This window comes from Nanorana parkeri, unplaced genomic scaffold (assembly GCF_000935625.1).
Source record: "Nanorana parkeri isolate BGI_ZX_2015 unplaced genomic scaffold, ASM93562v1 scaffold2072, whole genome shotgun sequence".
In the NCBI taxonomy this organism is placed as follows: Eukaryota; Metazoa; Chordata; class Amphibia; order Anura; family Dicroglossidae; genus Nanorana; species Nanorana parkeri.
In genome coordinates this window covers 24,228-31,864 of record NW_017308340.1, presented here as the reverse complement: position 1 = coordinate 31,864, position 7,637 = coordinate 24,228, and positions in this window count along the sequence as shown.

Genomic DNA, 7,637 nt, shown 5'->3' with positions numbered 1-7,637 from the left:
TGTTCTCAGCCAAATGTGACCCTTGTGACTAAACTCTCTTCATAAATTGCCAGGTGTTTTATTGTCCATTGTGCCTAAATATTAACGCTACAAGGTCACCATGAACTCTAGTGAGAATAATGCACACAGGCTGCCATTGCATATTTATCACATGGTGTATAGGACTTGGCAGTGATACGTATCTGCAAACATTGGTAGGAATATCGAGAGACATTTTGCTCAATAGGACACAATAGTGTATGGACTTTACATGGTCAACCTAGATTTTTCCTGTACCATCATCCCACCATAACCAACCAATGAAAGCAGAGAAAATGAGGAAGCTTTTCAGGTACAAACAGTTCAAATTTAATTTATTACACAAAAAAGCTAAAAAAAAACAACCCGTTTTACACAGGAATGTACTTAAAGGAGAACTATGAGGTGAGTGCTTTTCACTCACCTCATAGTTCTAGCCGACCTGTGACAATGAAACTGTCACAAGTCGGCTCAATAGATCGGGAAGTGAGCGAACACATACCGGCATTCGCTCACCTCTCGATCTATCCGTGCATAGAGCAGTGACTGTCACTCACGGCTCCCTGCAGGGATTCCCCCCCTCCCCTGTCAGATCCTCCAGCGCTGACTGGCGGAACGGACGGGGGAGGGGGTGGGTACAGCTGGCTCTGCCTTTGGTAGGCAGATCCAGCTGTCAATCACGCAGCTGGGTGTATCTCGACAGTAATGTTGGGATCCGTCCCGGCTGCGGCGTCTCAGTATACCAAGAGCCGTAGCTCGCGGTATACTGAGCTTAGGGTGACGGGAGGACGCTAGTTTGTGTCTTCCCGTTACCCTTAGTAGAACTATGGGGAAATTCCCTGACCCCATAGTTCTCCTTTATGTTTAAAAATATGCTTATTTAGTACTAGGTTATATGTAATAAACTCCTCCAAGGTGTGTGTATATAAGAACAGCTGCAATGTGAAAGGGGGCTGAAGTGTATCCTCATTTAACACTCCCCTGACATCAAAAGCATATTATGGACCCCAGAGGCAAGGTGGGTTAGCATTTCACTTCAGGGGTAAGTCCTTGGCTGGTTGTGGTGTGTGAATGTAAGTTGACTGCTATTTATTTTAGGGTGTATTAAATAGGGATGCACCAATACCATTTTTTTTTTCAAGACAGAGTATGAGTACCGATACTTTTCCTCAAGTCCTCGCCAATACCAATTACTAATACCTGTTTTTTTGTGTCATTTTTCTAAAACAATACAGACTAATGATTTCAGGACAGTGATGGAGTGCCAGGGCCGATCATAGCTGCAACCGTTGTGACCTTTGTAGTTCTGCCACTGATTCCAAGCTGTAGAGGGACTAAAAATTCCAGCAATACATTCTACAGCAATGCAAAATACCCTTAGCGATAGAGGACTACAAATCTCAGCAATACATTATACAGCAATGCAGAATTATAAGAAGCTACATACTCTGTCTTGCTCAGCAGGGCTATGCAGCGTCTCAGGAGGCTGTGCGGGGTCTTACCAGGGCTATGCGGAATCTGACCAGGGCTGTGTTGGTCTCAACAGGGCTGTGCAGTCTCACCAGGGCTGCAAGGGATCTGGCCAGGGCTGTGTGCGGTCTCACCAAGGCTGTATGGGGTCTCACCAGGGCTGTGTGCGGGGCCTCAACATTGCAGTACGGATAACTGCTCTTTTTGAGGGGTGGCTCAAATAAAGCAGATATACTCACCTGATCCTTGGTACCGCCGAGGTGCTAGAACCATCCCCACAGCCTCTTCTCCCCTTGGCTCTGGTGGCCTAAGGACCATCGTCTAATGCAAGTCCATTGACCAGCATTAGACATGAGGATGCTGAGGGACCTTCCACAGCAGAGGGAGAGAGACTTGAGCGGGACTGAGTGAGTGCATCTGCCTAATTTGAGCCCCCTAGACAAAATGAGCACTTAACCCTTGCAGTACAGGAGGAGACCCACTGCTAGGGTAGGTTTTTAAAATTTCAGGAGTTCTTTTTTTATGCCAGAACCAACATTGCTCTAAATAATAGAACATCTGCTGGTTAGAACCTCTGCTGGATTTCTTCATACATCCTCCTAAGAGAGCCACCAGGCACCTACAAGGATCCAGCTTCTACCCGGCTTCACCTTTCAGCAGAGTCACTCACCCTTGCCCCTCTATCCTGGATCAGCTTCCCCCCCTCCCAGACAGTATAGATATAGGCCCAAATCCAGGCCTCCTTTTCAGTACATATGCCGGCCTTCCCTAGGCATCAGTCCTTGCAGAACTTTAATCAGCAACATACACTGAGTGGCCAGATTATTATGACCACCCCATCAGTACTTCGTTGGGCCGCCTTTTGCCTTCAATACTGCGGCAATTCTTCTTGGCATTGACTCCACGAGATGATGAAAGGTGATGCGAGGTATCTGACACTGCACTGTTGCCCTTCTGTTGTCTTGTACCAGTCTTGCCCCTCCCCCGTTTTGCCCTAACATTGACTAGTCGCCGACGGCCACAATTCGCACGTTCAGACCCTGATTTTCGGCTGACAGTCCGGTCTTTAAACACTTTAACAACAGCTGCTCTTGAACATTTAACGAATTCTGCTGTTTTGCTGATACTCGCTCCATGGCTCCGAGCACGAACAATCATCCCACGTTCAAAGGCTCTTAAATCACATTGTTTCTTCAGAAAAAAATCACTTCTACTGTCGTGGTAAACAACCTGCTTTCCTATTTTCAGCACGAAATTATAGCTAATTATAGCTAATTTGCCTACAAACGTCAGGTGGTCATAATAATCTGGCCACTCAGTGCAGGAGCCTGGGGGAAGATTTACTCACAAGGTCAGTGCCCAGCATGCACCACTGTCAATAAACCTCCGAGTGGTTGGCCGAAAATATACAAATAGTCATAGCTTTTGACCCACGGAACTTTGGGAGTTGCATGTGAGTAAGGTGAGATTGTTCCATTCATATTTGCTTCGCTCATATTGAAAATTGGCATATTGGACAGCGTGCCGGATGTTTGTATAACCAGCTATATACCATTGGCGGCTGTAGTACACAGAGGTACAGCAGGGGACGTGGTGGACCCCGTCTCCCGGGATGTACTGATCTACATCCAATCCAGCACGGTACAGATGCGATGTCTATATGTTCCATGCAGTCATCTTAACTTTGTTATATTTAAAGAGCGTTATGCAATCTCATATGGGCACTTTTGGAGCTCCCCCATGATAGTCTACCTTCTCGCTCTCCATCCTGACGTGCTGTCACAGGAGGCTGGGTGGGGCGGTGAGGGGAGGAGAGCTTGATCTGACAGCTGACTCCTCCCCTTCACCACCGACCAGCCTCCTGTGACAGCTGTCTCCGCCCCCACACTGCCGCTCTGCTGATCTGTCACAGGAGGCTGAGCGGTGTGGGGAGGAGAGATGACAGCCGCTCACATCGCTCTTTTCCCGAACCGCTTGGACTCCTTTGACAGTTTCTCTCCTCCCCACTGGGACACAAGGCAGCACCCAGCGGGAAGGAGAGAAATCACAGATGCACCGCTATTGGCACTTTCGGCATTTTGGTTGACTGGTGGCAGAGCCACACAGCATCATTGGTTGCCTGATGGCTTGTCTGCACAGTGTCATTGGTTGCCTGATGGCTGAGCTGCACAGTATCATTGGTTGACTGGTGGCTGAGCCACACAGCATCATTGGTTGCCTGATGGCTTGTCTGCACAGTGTCATTGGTTGACTGGTGGCTGAGCCGCACAGCATCATTGGTTGACTGGTGGCTGAGCTACACTGTGTCATTGGCTGACTTGTGGCTAAACTGCATAGTGTCATTGGTTGAATGGGGGCTGAACTGCATAGTGTCATTGGTTGACTGGTGGTTGAACTGCACAGTGTCATTGGTTTACTGGTGGCTGAACTGCATAGTGCCATTGGTTGACTGGTGACTGAGCTGCATAGTGTTATTGGTTGACTGGTGCCTGAGCTGCAATGTGTCAATGGTTGACTGGTGGCTGAGCTGTATATTCTGATTGGCTGACTGTTGGCTGAACTGCAGTGTCATTGGTTGACCGGTGGCTGAGCTGAACAGCCTCATTGGTTGACTTGTGGCTGAGCTGCTCAGTATCATTGGTTGCTAGTACTCTGGTGGTGACACTATGAACAGTCAAACAGCCAATGATGCTGTGCGGGACACATTTCTGGCTGGTTTCATTAAACGTTCAAGCGGATCAAACCCGACCCAGTTGGCTCATCACTATTGGGGATAGAATAGCTCGTCATGATAAAAATCTGTCTGTGAAAAATAAAGTAGAAATTTAGGCAATAAGCAATTAAGCCCAAATGGTCCCTAAGTTATTATTTGTTCATTATTTGCTGTTTAATAATATCGTCCTTTGTCATGTGTCCACTAAACCTCTGCGATAGTCCTTCTCTGTTAGTGGCAGGTGGAAATTTGCAAGTGAACTGATGCATGCCCACTTGAGGGAGCCATAGACACAAAAACTGCATATGCACATTAGAGGGAGCTGAAGACAAACATTGTTGGAGTCAGACACAAAACCGTGCATGTTCACTAGAGGGATAACCCAGTCAGAATAATTTTGTATGTGCACTAGAGCAGGCCTTCTTAAACTTTCTCCACTCGTTGTCTGTGTCTCTCCTCCTCCCCACCTCCCCCGACGCCGCCGTGGACGGTGTCTGTCATTACCAACTACTACTAACCCCCCTCCCCCTCCTTACCTTTACCTCCAGCAGCAGCAAAAAACCTTCCTGCGCTCAGGTGTTCAGGAAGGTACCAAGTGCGCAGGGGGGGGGGCCTTAACAGCTGCACTACACTGCACATTAAACGAAAATAAAAAAAATCTTGCTTGGAGCCCAGGCCTCCTCGGGCCGCCAGGGTCTCTCACACAAGTACTGGCTGTACCCCCTGATGGTCAATGCCAAGAAGAATCGCCGCAGTATTGAAGCAAAAGGTGTGTGATATATCTATCTTCTCACTCTTTTATCCTTTCATTTTTTTTCATTTTTGGTCTAACTTCATGATTATGTATACTATATATACTGTGTATACTATACAGGGGAAACTCGAATAATTAGAATATCGTGCAAAGTTCATTTATTTCACTAATGCAACTTAAAAGGTGAAACTAATATATGAGATAGACTCATTACATGCAAAGCAAGATAATTCAAGCCGTGATTTGTCATAATTATGATGATTATGGCTTACAGCTCATGAAAACCCCAAGAACCCCAAATCCACAACCTCAAAAAAGTAGATTATTACATGCAATCAATAAAACAAGGGTTGTACATAGAACAATATCGGACCTCTGAAAAGTACAAGCATGCATATGTACTCAGTACTTGGTTTGGGCCCCTTTTGCAGCACTTACTGCAATTACTTTTGCACGATATTCTAATCATTCGAGTTTCACCTGTATGTATATATTTTTTCCATTGGTGTAGAAAAGAAAAAAGGGAGTAGTTGCAAATAAGTTTATATTTTTCCCTCTTGTGTGGGCCTTAAAGGGCGAATCTGAGATCTTGTTTCTTGGTGGACGGTGGAAAATTAACCCACCTATTAATTTCTTAGATCTCTCGGGGACACAATTAATGAGATACCTGCATTGGAGTTCCCAGGTCTTCACACCTGCTCCTGCTTCCCCCATTGCATTAATGTGTGTTACATTTTTGAGAATAAAAGGGGTGGACAGGAACACCCAGAAATCACAGGTGGATAAGAGTTAATAATTATGGCAGGGAGATCTTACTATTGGAATGTCCAAGACATATAACAAGTCAGTGACTACCTCAGCCCACCAGATTCCACCTAATAACCCAAAAAAATATCACCTTGGGTTGGGTTGATGCTCTTCAAAGAATAGACCTTTAAGTACTGTTTGTAGAATACAGTCCGCTTTTGCCTTCTGTCTTCAGCTTGTTCTGCTCCTGGATGTGGTATTTTAACAGCATATCAGGCTGAGGGACCTCGAAAAGAGGTTTGGGAACCAAAGCGATGTTCTTCTAGCTAACCAAAAAACTAAAGGAATAAAAAAATAAATACATTTCAGCTCTTACCTGATTTCCCACCAAGGGGCTGACCTTCTTATCTCGCTTATGTATTAAGATGCTGCTTGAATGTGTAACACTACTTGGATTACCCCCCCCCTCAACACATAGCTAAGGACCAGGGCTTCCCTGTAACAAATAGTGGCATTCCGAATGTTCCAGACCCACTTACTTGATGATAAATGTCCCAGAAGCATCCTTCTCACTCTGAGTAGATTTTAAGATATTTCTAAAGCACGTGCATGCAGAGTAGATATGTGGGGTGAAGGGAGCACAGGATACCTGTAGAATTTCATCAAAGCCCAGTCCTCTGGTCTTCTGCATAATATTGAAGATTTCTGGGTCCCTCTCTTGTAGAGCTTTATTGGCTGCACGCAAAACTTGAAAATTGGCTCCTTGCAGCTGAGGTTCTTGTGTATTCTCAGTCTTAACACCAAGGTAGGACAGCAAAGGGAAGGTTCCTGTGTGACTTCCCCAGACTCAGTCTCTCCCCACCTCCATGTGGGGGACAACTGTAGCTCTGACTCCTCAAGGCCTGTAGAACTCCATAGCAGCCAGTAACTTAGGGACACCTCCAAGGAGGGGAGATCCTCACTTCTTCCCATACCCCTAGGCACTCAGGTTTGGGGCCTAGTTTGGTAGTTACAGATACATCCTCACAGGTTAAAAACCCTGGAGGGAGAAAAAAAAGTGTGCCAGGAAGTGCCCCAGATATCTAATAGCTCTCCCTAAGCCTGCTGATTTGTCAAGTATTAAATGTCCATAATATGGAATGTTATCTCAAGCACACCCTGCTGGAGCACGCTGAACACAACGGGTGTGAAAATTCGTACGAATTTCGATTCGTAACAAAACGAATCGCACATGTCTACGGGTGACTGAGAATAACCATTTCACACTTAGGAAACACAAGCCAGCATGCAGCTAAGCAGACTATCACTCTAACAGGGGAAACATTTGGAAAAATACTTCAGCCCTACAAATGTATCTTTTTTTCCTTTACTTTGGTTGCTTTAGGTTATCTATTTTTTCCCCCAGCTGCACCACGTTATTCTGTTTTTTGGATATAAAGAGGTCTATTCACGAAGCAGCCGAAGGATCTAGCCCTAGCTTCGGCTGATCCTTCGGCTAGCTTCGGCCCCAGGACCCCTTTGGTTCAGTAGAACCGAGGGGGTGCTGTACGGGCTATTCACTATAGCCCTACAGCTCCCGAAGCTGGTCGAGCCGAAGGCATATGCCATTTGAGCCACGCTGAAAGCCGAAGCTGGCCAAATGGCCGGCCATTGGCCAGCCGACAGCCTGCTTCTGACAGCTGGGCGAAGCCAGCCTCCATCTCACGGATGTCTCCGGCCACTTGCAGAGAGATCAGTGTCCCTGGTTAGCAGCTAACCAGGGACACTGATCTCCAGACAGCAATCTCTCCTGGGTGCTCCGGGAGTCTCCCGCTCCCGGCCGCCCGGGAGAGAAACACTTTTTCCAAGAAAGGTTTACTCTGCTCGATCGAGCAGAGTAAACCTTTCCCTGCTTTTTTTTTTTAACTCTGACATGGAGCCGTTGGCTGCGGTCAG